This window comes from Phyllostomus discolor, chromosome 5 (assembly GCF_004126475.2).
Source record: "Phyllostomus discolor isolate MPI-MPIP mPhyDis1 chromosome 5, mPhyDis1.pri.v3, whole genome shotgun sequence".
Lineage (NCBI taxonomy): Eukaryota > Metazoa > Chordata > Mammalia > Chiroptera > Phyllostomidae > Phyllostomus > Phyllostomus discolor.
Genome location: NC_040907.2, coordinates 83,970,083 through 83,983,363, shown reverse-complemented (window position 1 = coordinate 83,983,363; position 13,281 = coordinate 83,970,083). Strand labels below are relative to the sequence as shown.

The 13,281-nt window shown below is 36.5% G+C and overlaps 1 protein-coding gene across 5 annotated transcripts in view; it reads left to right on the top strand.

Annotated features, from left to right (window-relative positions):
* The window catches only part of HIVEP1 (HIVEP zinc finger 1), a 145,652-nt gene that overhangs the window by 27,292 nt on the left and 105,079 nt on the right, over positions 1-13,281 (top strand). The window lies entirely within an intron of this gene.

The following is a 13,281-nucleotide window of genomic DNA, read 5'->3' as shown; positions in this document are numbered from 1 at the left end:
ACGAGATTATGCAGACATTTTATAGTCACCTGGCACTTGGAGTTGCAGCCCTGTGCTGCCTGGAATGGTATCTGAGTATACAGGTCATACATACCCTAACAAACATGATACAACCAAAGTTCCATAGTGAAATAATGGATTTTGTAAACATTAAATGGCCTTTTAGCACCTGCATTTGTTGTAAGAATGAAGTGTGGGGTTATAGAATGTTATTTCTATGAAAACACTGATACCAGTGTGTCTCTTGAGATGGGTCTATGACAGGTTTATAAAAATGATTACATTTCCCCCCTTAGGCTTTTAAAACCATATTTTTTGGCAATGGTACCTATGATAAATTTTTAAGAGGAGTTTTATTAAATAAAGTCAGAGTTTAGACTTTTTGTTTGGGGTAGATTGGGTATTTTTTCTTGTGTGCTTAGGAAAACCATGTGAGCCCTGGTTTGACTTTTGTGGAGTATGCCAAAGGGGCTCTGGCAGAAATGCCAGCCTCCAAGGCCCTGCTGTTCACTGGGAGTGGTAAGACAAGCTCCTGACCATAACAAGTGCAAAGTGAGCAGTGCCATGGGGTGACTAGAGCTGCTGGGCAAGACTGGGAAGGCAAGTAGTGCTTTCTGGTTCAGTGGGAAAGCTACTCCAACCCCCAGGTACTCTCTTTGCTTTTTCTGAGTCCCCATTTTAGTGCATAAAACCTATACAAACACACACACATAATATTTCTGATTTTCTTTCATTATGGGAGCCTGAAAGAGAAGAAAGAATTCAGTGGTGAGAGACTTGGCTAAGGAGGGTAGTTTGGACATTTGGTGTGATTTCTCTGCTTGAGGATTGGGCCAGGCTCCATGTGGCATCTGACCTGACCTGTCACTGGAAAAGCCCTGTAACTGTAGGATCTCAGCAAAAATATCTTGGAAAAACTCACTAATAAGCTCAGGGACTGGACATGTTAGATTTGGGAAAAATACCATTTGTGTGAACCAAGACCTTGCTATCAAATGTATGAAGAACTACTGACACCTCATGGATGTTGGTATTATTATTTTTAGCTATGTGAAATATGTAAGCCTGTATAGCAGTTTGTCTGTGTGCGAGTACATTCAGTTCTGTGGTCTTGGCACAGATTGACCTGTGTATTAACCTATAACAGTGAAAGCTGTTCTTCATATTTCCATGTTATTTGATGGATAAAGGTGGAGTATATACAGTTGAACAGTTAAATTTTTCCCATACTATTTATATTTGTTCTATAGAATTCTGCCAATAGGACTCACTGAAGGTGAAGACAAGGTAGCATTTAAATAATTCATTATCCTTTTCAAATTTATATACGTTACTGTTTTAGAAAAAAATATGATCATGCTCTTCTTTTTTAATGAAATAATAATAACAGTTCAGAGAGGTGAAGTGTTAGGACCCACTGACAGGTATATCTAAATAAATCTAATTATAGTGAAAAATTGCATATAGTTTATTTTACTTTTCATGTAGTCTTTGTTTTATGGTCTTGTTTGAATATCAGCAAAGTTGGTTGTTTCCAGAATCTACTTCTAATGTGAATCTTATATTTTAACATTTATAATTTTGGAATTATTCTTGTACACACTTAAAACATACACACATAGATAGGGAAGGAACATTTAAAAATGGTGTTGGGTCCTGGCTGATGTGGCTCAGTTGCTTGGACGTTGTCCTGTGAAATGGAAGGTTGAGAGTTTGATTCCTAGTCAGGGCATGTGCCTAGGTTGTGGTTTGGTTCCTGGTCAGGGCACATACAAAAGGTAACCGATCAGTGTTCCTTTCTCACATCCATGTTTCTCTCTGTCTTTTCTCCTTCTATTCCCCTCTCTCAAAAAAAAAAAAAAAAAAGAAAGAAAGAAAAAAAATGGAAAATAATGATGGGATTAATTGGTAGGTGTTTGGGGGTAAAACACTGAAATTTCACCCTACAAATCAAACTAAATTTTAATGAGTAGTAGGTATATAGAAAAATCAAAATATAGGAAAAAGGTAGAAAAGATACAAGACTGTTCAGACCCCTGGAGAGATTACACTCTCAGGTTTAGAGAATTAGAATGCAGATGTAGAAAGGTGTCTCAGAGCTGATAGACACAGTTAATATTAAAAAAATAGCTTATTCTAATATGTAAGAAGAAATAATAGATAAAAGAAATTATAAGTGATCAAATAATAAATTGAAATACTGTCAGTAATAAAATGGGAACAGCGTGGAGATAATTTTTATTTACCAATGCATTTGAAATTTATTTTAATACCCAGTTCTCCTGAGGTTGTATGGAACAGATGTAGTCATTTGTTGTTGATGATGTGGTGGAGCTTTATACCTGAGTATTAAACAACTTTAAATAAACCTCTTTATCCAGATGCTTTATTTCTTGAAACTTATCCTAAAGAAATTATTAAAGGCAAAATAATATTTGCTCAGAGGTGTTTTAGTGGTATCTTTAGTAGTGAAATAGTGGAAGTGACTTGAATGCTCTTTCAATTAGAATAGTAAATTGATCCTCTATACCAACAAACTTTTAAAATGATAGTTTTTGAGATCCTGTAGAAGCATGAAAAACGATTGCTGAATGTAAAATATGGTGTAGTGTAGAATATACTTTTATATGGTCTTTGTAGAAATGCTTTTGTTAGGGTGACAGCAATATGAGAACTTTAAATTATTTCAGACATTGATTGAGCGTTGTTAAGTGACTCTTTAGTGTAATCATCAGGCTGTGTTCTGGACACTGCTCAGAGCCCGGGGTACAGAGCTTCTTAGGTGACTCTATGTGATGGTGCCGATGGACACTTAAGCGGCTAACACCATTTTAGAAGAGTGGCACTCCAGAGAAGAGGATGTATGAGCTGGGTCTTGGAGAATGATTAGGAGTTGACTGGATCATTTGAGAAGATGATCTGAGCAGAGTCAACAGTGTGAATAAAAGCCCGATGTGTGTGTGAGTCATGGGGGATGTGTGTAGTTTACAAGCACCTTCTTATTTCCAGGGTTGATTTAATAGTGAGGAGCAGTGTAGGGGCACAGAGTGGGTGGGGTGGGTGTGCTTGTCGTTGGAAGGATGGAAAAAGACTGCCTCATTTTCATCTCATGCAGCTTTTCTATTTCAGAGTATGATATATATTACTTGTCTGGTTAGTTGTGCTCCGTTCTCCTAGTTGTTGAACATTTCTGGTTGTTCAATGAGTATGAAGTGCATGGAATCAAAGCATACTTGTCTGTGTAAATTTCTTTGTGTATTTGCTATTGTGGTCATTCATATATTGATTAGTGATGATATTCTTGAGACCATATGTGAATCATTGGCAAAAATGAAATTTTCTGACTCCTGATATGTGAAAGTATAGTCCCTTCTGCATTTTATTGTGGAGCTGTAGGTTGTGGCTGAATATAAACACACAGGGTGGGATGAAAGTAGGTTTACAGTAGTGAGTATATGAAACACAGAGTTTATACTTATATTATTATTTATTAGTTATTGTATTATTTTCCATACAAACAACTGTAAACCTACTTTTGCCCCACCCTGTATTTTTAGATAATACAGTTTTATGTGGTTGGGAAACAAGTTTTATTGGATATGAAAGGAAAGTATTCTGTGTATGTAATAGGTTGTATTAGTGAGTGTTATGGTTTTTTTTTAGTTCTTCAACATTATAAAATGTAAATGATAAATTCTACCATTTACTGCTTCAGTTTAAAGCATCCTGTATAGGAACAATTAAGGAGCATGGAATATCTCTTAGGACATTAATGCATGCAAAGTCACTATGTTTTAATGTTTTTATCTATTGATGATTTAAGGCAAATAACAGTAGTTAGTAATGCTATATTAGATGTTGTTTAATGTTTTCATAAAGAAGCACAGATACCACAATTTCTCAAAAGTATTTTTTAATGTTTGAGAACTGTATATTGGTATAATTGGTTTTCTTTTTTTATCATATGTGTTTTAGACATTTAAAAGCACTCTTTGAAGAGGTCCATAGGTTATACTAGATTGCAGAGACATATATAGCATACACAAAAAGTTAAGAACCCCATCCCCCAAACCACAAAGCTGGGAAAGGAACAGACCAGGATGAACTTGAGAAATGAACAAACAGAGTTTTGAATTTTACTCTGCTTATGGATGAAGGATTTAACTTCTGAGCTTCATTGTCTGTGTTATAAAATGACTATGATACATCCATCCATGGTTTGTAATGAGGATTAAAACAGTTGCTCTATTTAATGTACTTAGCAGGGTAACTGGCATATAGAATAAATGTTGTTACCTCTGGGTTGTAACTCTCAACAGAAACCAACTGTGTGTCCTTGGGCAAATTATTTATCATTTCTTGCTCTTTTTCATGTGTTTATCTGAACTAAAAGGATGTAGACTTGTTTATTTCTATTTCAATTAAAAAAATTCTGAGATTATTTTGAAAATAATCTCAGGGCTGTGCCCTGACCATGTGGCCCAGTTGGTTGAAGTGTTGCCCGTGCACCAACGGATTGTGGATTTGATTCCTGGTCAGGGCTTGTACCTGGTTGTCTCAGTTGTGGGTTTGATCCTAGCTTGGGGTGTGTATGGGAGGCAACCGATTGATGTTTCTCTCTACATTGATGTGTCTGTCTCTCCCTCTTCCCCACCTTCAAATCAATGCAGATATCCTGGGGTGAGGATTAAAAAAAAGAAAAGAGAAAACTAAGGTTTTCTTTTTCAAATTGTAATGCTCAGTCAGGTGTGCTGAGGGAACATTTAGGAATGTCCTTATGTGGCCACTCCTAAAGGAGGCACAGACCTCTATTTTGTTGATTAAAGACATGCATATATTGACACGCATTGTCCTTTATTTCTATGACATCTAGTTTTTCTTACCACTTTTCTTTCATTAAATGTTTGCCAGTCACCTTTGTTAGAAACTATACCTGTTGCCTCAAATACCAGCTCCAGCCATATGGGAGCTACCCCAGTAAACAAGCCTCTTTGGGTTGGCTTGTAGGAATCCTGCTTCAATTCTAATAACGATATTCTTGAATTTGTCTGCCTCTATCTTCACTTCTCTTTAAAGTATCTCTTTAAATCTCATTTGATCCATTGGCTCTAGGTTGGTAAGAAGGCCACAGGATTGGTTGATTGAGGATGGGAGGCTTATAATAAAGTGGAAATTTGTGATTGCAGAGAACAGAAGTATACTCTGACTCAGAAGTAATTCATTGGAAGGATACTGGATGGCTCACATAATGGCCAACACAGGTGTACATCTGTTTTTAAGACAGGTAGGGAGCTGTGTGTGCAGCCAGAACCTGCAAGGTCATGGCAAGGTACACTACTGGATCTCGGGCAATATATGGTGGGAGCACCAACCCTTCAAGTGCCCTGCTGCAATACAGTGTGCATGAGTGTGCAGTGTTTGCCTGACCACACCTGTGGTCAGATGACATGGAGGGCCAGCATCTGACCTTGCAGCCCTGGGGAGAGGAAGGAGGGCCTGGCTGCCCACCAGTACTCACCCAGTGGTAGGTTTTCCAACTGTGGAGTAAGGATTCAGATTCTGGCCAGCCAAGAGGAAGTACAAACAAAAAGAAAGATGACTGTTTTCTATTGCTGGTTCCAGGAGTTGCTGAAAGTACTTATTATTTGTTTGTTTGAGTGTGCACCTGCTGTTGAGTATGCATTCATGTGCCTGCTTCTGGAAAGGAGGGGACCTAGGCCTTTCATCAGCATCCTCAAAGGGTTTTTGATCCAAGAAGACCTAAGAAAATGCTCTATAATAAAGAGATTTAACTGTGTTTGAATCTTTGCTTTTCCACCAGGTGGTGCAAATCTTTTATAATGTTCACAGAAGATAATCCTCTTAAAAGATAAGAAACATTTAAAATGAAATCACATTTTCTCTAAAGAATTTAGTTCTACCACACAGCAAAGGATCATTGATTTTATTCTTGCCTTATTTGTCTTTCATAAAGAAATATGTGGATTTATATAACTTGTTAAATGTTGACTGTTGATTTAAATTATCCATGGCTTTTTGAAATTATACCACAGTATTTTGTTTTGTTCTTTCTAGAAGGAAGCTATGGCAATTGGGAAAAAAGTAGTATTAATATGCTTAACGTACTGATTATCTCATGTTCTTTATGAAGCAAGAGGCATTGAATTTTTATAACCTTTTGCTTGGTACAGAAAACTTGTGTGAACTGAATTTTTGAAGATAAAAGTGCATCGTAGCAGATGTGTCAGACGTTTTATAACTGCCTGGTAATGCGGCCCAAGTGACAAGTGGGATTGTAATCAGAGAAGATTGCTGAATGGAACAGAGACTGCCTTGACTAGATTTTCGTGGGTGTGAGGTAGTAAAATATAGCTTTGGGGCCTTGTAAGCAAAGTATAAATATTTCATTGCCAGCATAAAGGCAAAGAAGAGTGAATTTTGAGTTTGAATAAGTTTAGAATTGTCTTAGAAACTTGGAAGTTTTTAAATTTGGACATGTTTTGAATATTTTGGGGAAAAGTATTTGAATACACTTGCTAAATTTAAATACTATATGCACACACTATTAGTGTTATTCAAAATATATATTGTTAGATTCATTTTTAAAAATTTAGAGGTAGTTTAACATTTGAATTTGATTATTTAATAGTTTGAGTGTTTATACCAGTGGTTAGCTAGTAACCATTTAAATTTATACTAACAACAGTTAAACTATTCCAAGCAAAATAGCCTCAAGGTCCATGCTGTGTGTCTAGAGTTTAGTTAAGAACTTATTAAATTAGATCTTTTTTATACTACTTGTAACTCATTAGGTATGAACTAGATTAGTATATTGAAAACTTTTTTCATTATCACCCCATTCAGGAGAAAAATTAAATTAACCATTAATTAATTTAAAATTGAATTTCTACCTGAGAAGAATGGCATACTAAGGGATAAGATTTTATTGAGTAGGGCTAAGATTTCTAAGGCCACATGGTAATTGTTATTTTTTGTTCCCTCAAAAACCAGTTTTCTCCTCCTTTGAGACAGTATTGCTGGGTAGGAAAAACATGATCTAAGCTATATTGAACTTACCAACATTTCTTTATTTGTGGCTGCCCATAATTAAAGTCAGTGTATGTGCTTTGCTTCCAGAGGCATTGCAAGTGAGTCATCTATACGATGCATTTGTTTTAAGGACGAGAAATTAAATGTGCTTTTCAACTCACCTTACTGATTGACCTTGAACCCAGAGGATGGAATTGAGGGTACTAGATATCCTGCCTGACAACTAATGCTGCCCCTAAACAGTTTAATTGTTGGAGAAATTTTTTCAGTTTAGATAGAAATGAATGAATTCCTTTGTTTTATAACATTTCCCTTGTACCTTCTTTGAACTTGTTTTTAGAAAGAGAAGGAAAACAGAATTATGTTTTACCTATTTTGTGATAAAGTTTATGTTTTACTGGAGAATAAATCATGTAAACAATTGAAAGGTTATAATACTTGCAGTTGTACAAAAAAGAGTAGAATATTGAAATGAATTATATAGTTCAGTTTTCTTAGTTTGTATATAACAAACACAACTCTAGCCAAAGACTTAGAAAGCGTACAACTGCTAAATAAAAGCAGATTAGTGTCTCAGCTCTAGATATTTGGACCTGGAAAAGAAAAGAGTAGTAGAGTAGGATAACCTTCTTTAGAGGCAGAAAAGGAAATCTAACCTTACTCATTCCGAGAAAAGGTTTGATTGACTGGGCAGTGGATCTGTAGATCGATCTGCCTATCTAGTTTCCCCACTTTGAGCTGTTATAAGCTTACTGTATCTCCTGCATCTTTCTGTTTTTAGAAATAAATGCACAGAGATAGAGGTTTGCTAATATTTTACCAAAATGATGGGATAGTATATACATTACACTCTAGCTTGCTTTTTTCTATTCTATAGTTTGATGTGGCTGTCCTTCAGCTCAGCACATACAGATATTAATTCATAGTTATGTAATCTAAAATATGAATTTACCTGATTCTATTTTTTGATAGAACAAATACATTGATTTTGTTTTTATTTTTGCCATTACAAACTACTGTAGTAAATATCCTTGTTATATACATTTTATTTACTGAATATTTTTGCAGTTTTATTTTTCTATAGGATGGATTCCCCAAATTGTAATTCCTAAGCCAAAGCACATCCATGGCTTTAGATTTTAGTAGAAACTGCTAGATTTCTGGGTGAAAAGTTTGTAGCAGCACCTCTTTTACCCTTTTCTCTTTATCCTCACTGCCACTGGATTTCATTTATAGCTAACCATAAAGGTAAAAAATTGTGACTTGTCAAATGTTTATTAATTGTTTCCCTTTCATCTTCTGTCTTACCTCTTCATATCCTTTACTTGATTTCTCTTAGATTGGCCCTTTTTTAACTAGTAATGAAAAAACTTTCAGTGACATATCAGATAATGGTTTGTGTTATGATTGATGTCTTGAATTCAGTATACTGTGATGTTTCTTGTATTCAGACCTTTAATCTATTTATACTTCTTTTTGTACATATTGTGAGGTAAAGAATCTATTTTTTCCCTAGAAATAAAGTCAATCTGCCAGGATCGTATATTAAATGAAGAATCTTTTTCCTCACAGAATTGTCGTACAGTAACTTCCCATATATTTTGGACCGCTCACCTGGTTTACTGATTTATTTATTCCTGTGGTAATCCCATACTGTTTTTGTGACAGTAGCGTTTTCATGAGTTTTAAGTTCCAAAAGGATAAATTAGGCTTCATTATCATTTTTGAAAACAACATTTCTTAATGTTTGCTTTAAAGATCCTAAATTTTGATTCTAAATTCTATTTTTACCTATTTTCTTTCCTTAAAAACCGGTTAATTAGCTAGGCCTTTCCTGTGCTATCTGCTCGCCTATGAGTGCTCAGATGACAGCATTTCCCATTTTACTGCATTGGAGTGTAGCTGGGAAACGTTTGTTTCAGTATCAAGTGCAGACGAGATTCCTGTTGAATCAAGCACTAGTATTTTCTTGCTGGATTATTACAGCACTTTTAGAATTTTTCAGTAGAGACTGCTCTGGGCTTTGTGGGATTTCTAACAAATCTGATGTCTTTCCTGTAAATGTCAGTGGCACTTCAGTCAGTATGACAAACAGAAATTCCCACAGTTTTGCTTCAGAGTTATCTGAGGGGTGGATTTGGGGGGCAGGTGGAGGAGTATGGAAAATTGCTGAAGATGGGTGAGAACAAAAATACACTTATACCTTTTTGTCAGTTTTTATATATATTTGGAATTTTGCATGATAAAAAGATTGTGTGTGTGTGTGTGTGTGTGTGTTTAATGCCCCACACATGTAAATGATGCATTCTGTGAGGTAGGCCTGTCCCCACTGAGACCACTAATTTAGCACCCTAAATGGTAGCCAGGGAAATGGGTTTCTGACTTTCTGAATAAGAATTCTAAATGAATTTGCCTTCCACAAGGAACACTGTTATAATGAATAATTGGAATCTGTATTAATATTTGTTAGTTGGAGGACAAATTTATGGACTTTTTAAATGACTCGGTTAATACACTAACCAACATATATTTTTTTTTCTAACGGAAAATATATTCTCCTTTCTAAACCAAAAAAATTCACTTGAACTTTAAAACTGCAGCTTTTTAACTACGGACTAAGGGCAGGCACCAGAGCATACCTCTGGAAGCTTTAGGGTCCATTCCACCCCACCCCTGCCCTGTCTCCTCACCTCATTAGCTCCCCCTAACCACATGTCTCTGATCACATCTCTGAGTACAGCCCTGTGCTTGCCATGCAGGTGTAGTTTGTAGTTAAGTGTCTCAGCAGCCTCCCCCTCCTTCCCAAGCAGACTGGCCCTACATACTTCCTAGACAGTCATTCTGGAGTCTTCACTGTGATGCTTACCTGTAATCGTCAGTAGAGCTAAGTTGAATTTGCTTTGTGAGAGAGTTAATTTTTACTTTCTGGCTATAAGGCTTCTGTGACTATTTAGCTAAGTTGTTGAGACCGCTAGACTAATGAAATCACCAGGATCATGAAACATTGTGTGGACCTTGGCTATCGTTCATTACATTCATCTCTCTTCCTAACCCTGGTTCTCTGCTGGGCACTTTTATATGTGCTGTTGCTCAGATGTCAGATTGGGTGAACATGTATGTGGATGCAAATAAATACATCATCTGCTTCAGGCAGGCAGCTCAGCCCCTGGTCTGTGGAGGGTCCCGATAATTGTTTGGTAGATAGAGGAGCAGGACAGCTTTGCTCTACAGTAGAACTGGCTCCTGAAATGTTAGAATAATCTGAAAGAAAGGTGGGTCTGTTTGGCATGTTAAGGGAGATTTATTTGGTTTGTATACTTCCTTTAACATTTCATGAGTTAGGCACATTTTTCAAGGTGCTGTCACAGTGGAAATGTGGCCCAGGGCCTCTGTGCTACCAACTCCAGAAGAATGTGTAAATGGGTCACTTGGTATTATGCAGTGGGTACAGCCTTGTTATATCTATCAGTAGATAGATATAACATGGTGAATTAATGCTTGCTAATCAAGCCTACCCATGTATTTGAAGAGACCAATGTTAGTTGTGATTGACCTACCTTGTCTTGGAGTGTTAGCAGTGGTATTCACAGTGTATAAACACCTTTTTATAACAGATCTCAAACTCATTCATTAACAATTAAAAATGAATTATAATTTTAACAGTGCATGCCTGTTAAATGCTCTCTATAACATCTGTAGTGGTACATAAATGCCTAATGAAAACTTGTTTATAACATGTACAAATATCAGAAAGCCATGCTTTACAGTGGTTTTTCTAAATTGTGCCAGTTTGAAACCCATCAATTAATTTTTATTTTTAATACTTAGTTTCTTTTTATAAATGAATGTGATTTTCAAAAGAATGTTAAGTGTCTTTTGTGAAACATTGACCAAAGAGATGAAACACATGTAATTTAAATTATCCAGATTTCACCAGGAGGATTTTTAATGATTTAAGTCATATAGAAACTAGAAAAATTTTACCTTGTCTGTCCTGAATCTCTGAACTACCTTTGTAGATTTTTATGGACTTTCAGAATGTGTTCAACAATTTTAATAATGTATTTACAAGCACTTTGATATTCTAAACTTGAATAGTAGTTTCAAGATTAGCCATATGGAAATAGTATCTTGTATATGTTATTAAGGATAATGGCCAGCGTTTATTGAGTTCTTACTACATATTTGTGGACCTGTCCTAATCTCACTACTGCATTTAATCTTCAAAAAACAAAACCAAACCAAACCAAAAACAAAAACCTGTACTGTGTTGCTACTTGCACTGTTCCCATTTCAGGGAAGAGGGAAAGAAACCAAGGTGTATGTGAGCAAGGAGCCATAAGCCCCACAGGCATTGAATGTAGAGCAGAGACTGGACATAGCATTCCAGTGCATCTTAGCCGAAGTCTTATATCTCATGTTGCTGCTGCCCTGCCTTTAAGTTCATAATATGGTGTCCAAATACTTTTCACAGTAGTTTATAAATGACATAAAAATGACATAATTTATAAATAACATAATTCTGAATGCCTATGAGATAATGTATGTTGAAATTTTTAAGGTTGGAGACATGCTCTTGTAAAGTATAACTCATGTACAGTGATGTACCAGGACACAAAGAAACTGCTGTTTTAAATGACTAGAGGCACTTTGCCAAGATCACTGTCAAAGGAATCAGGAAGTTGAACAGTTGGCCAGCTGGTGAAGTGTGTTTTTAGAGGGAATCCTTGGGAAAGTGAAGGGGGAGGATTGTATTGAGTGCTCACTTTATATCTGGTACTATGCTAGATGCTGTCCCACGTGTTGCCACATCTTAATGCGCACAGTACAGGGAGGCAGGCTCGTCCCAGCCACCTGCAGCTTTAGGTAACTTGTCCCAGATCACTCAGCCATTGGGGCAGAATTGTTACAGATGCAGGTCATCTTCCCACATTCACATCTTTTTTTGCTATCTTGTACTAGATTGCTGTTGCACCATCTGGCCTTTCTCTCACTCTGCTTTTGAGGTGGCATTGTCTGAAGATGGTGTTTCCTTTTGTTTTCATCCTTAAGTTTGTGAAGCTTTAGGTCATTCCATGCTGGCCACCTTACTCCAATTGATACACCAAGTAAGAAGCATTTTTAAATTCCTACTCTCTTTATTGTAAGAAGTGTGACCTTCAATCGTGGAAAACCTTTCAATTTCCTCAGGAAGCCATCCAGGAAAGACTTTCAGACCCCTGTTCTGGGTGCATTGCACTCTTTTATTCAGGACAGCACTTCCTTATTTTTTAAAATCTTAGTACTTGAGCAGTTTGGCATGGTTTTGGGATGTGGCTAGGGAGCCTTTTGAGTTTTAAGTGAACTCAATGTTTGACTCTTCATGTTCGCCTCAAGGGAACATGATATATCTGGAACCTCTTTTTCTTACCACCTTTTTTGCCCATGAATTTTAAAGGCTTTTTCAAGGCTTTTAATGTATTTATTCCCCTGAAAAAGTCACAAATGCTAGGTAGATTGGTGTCCACTGGTGAGAGCAGGTGGGCTGTGCAGAGCATATGCCTGGCTATGAAAAGGCACCCCCATGCTGCCTGAAAACCGCATATTACCGAGGTTCACGAGTCTAAATTTTTCTACTCATTTGAATAAGGGAATGAAATTTTGCTTTAATAAAGCATTATGATAATAATTTTCTGAACTCTGTCACCCAGAAGTGAAATGATCATTTAGTATTTAGAAAAGATGGCTTTATTTTTAATACTCCCATCTCTTTACAAACATCCTTGCCCTTCCATCTGAAAATGTTCGCTATCCTTCCCAAAATTCGTACCATTTTATTGTATTTTATGTTTTTATTGAATTTATTGGGATGACTTTGGTTAATAAAACCATAGAGGTTTCAAGTGTACAGCTCAATAAAGCATCTGCACACTATTTCCAAGCAGAGTCTCTTTCTGTCCCCACCCACACCCCTTTGTCTCCCCTCACCCCTTCTTTTCCTCCGGCTGTCGCCATACTGTTGTGTTGGTGTATGTGCCTGTCATATATATATATTTGCTCAATCCCTTCCACTTTTTCACCCAGCCCCCTAAACTCCTTCCTGCCTGACTGCTATGAGTCTGTTATGTGTATCTGTATTTCTGTTTCTATCCTGTTAAGTTATTTTGTTCATTATATCCCATATATGTGAGATCATATGGTATTTGTTTTCTGACTGGCATATGTCATTTAAAATAACTTAGAGGTCCATAC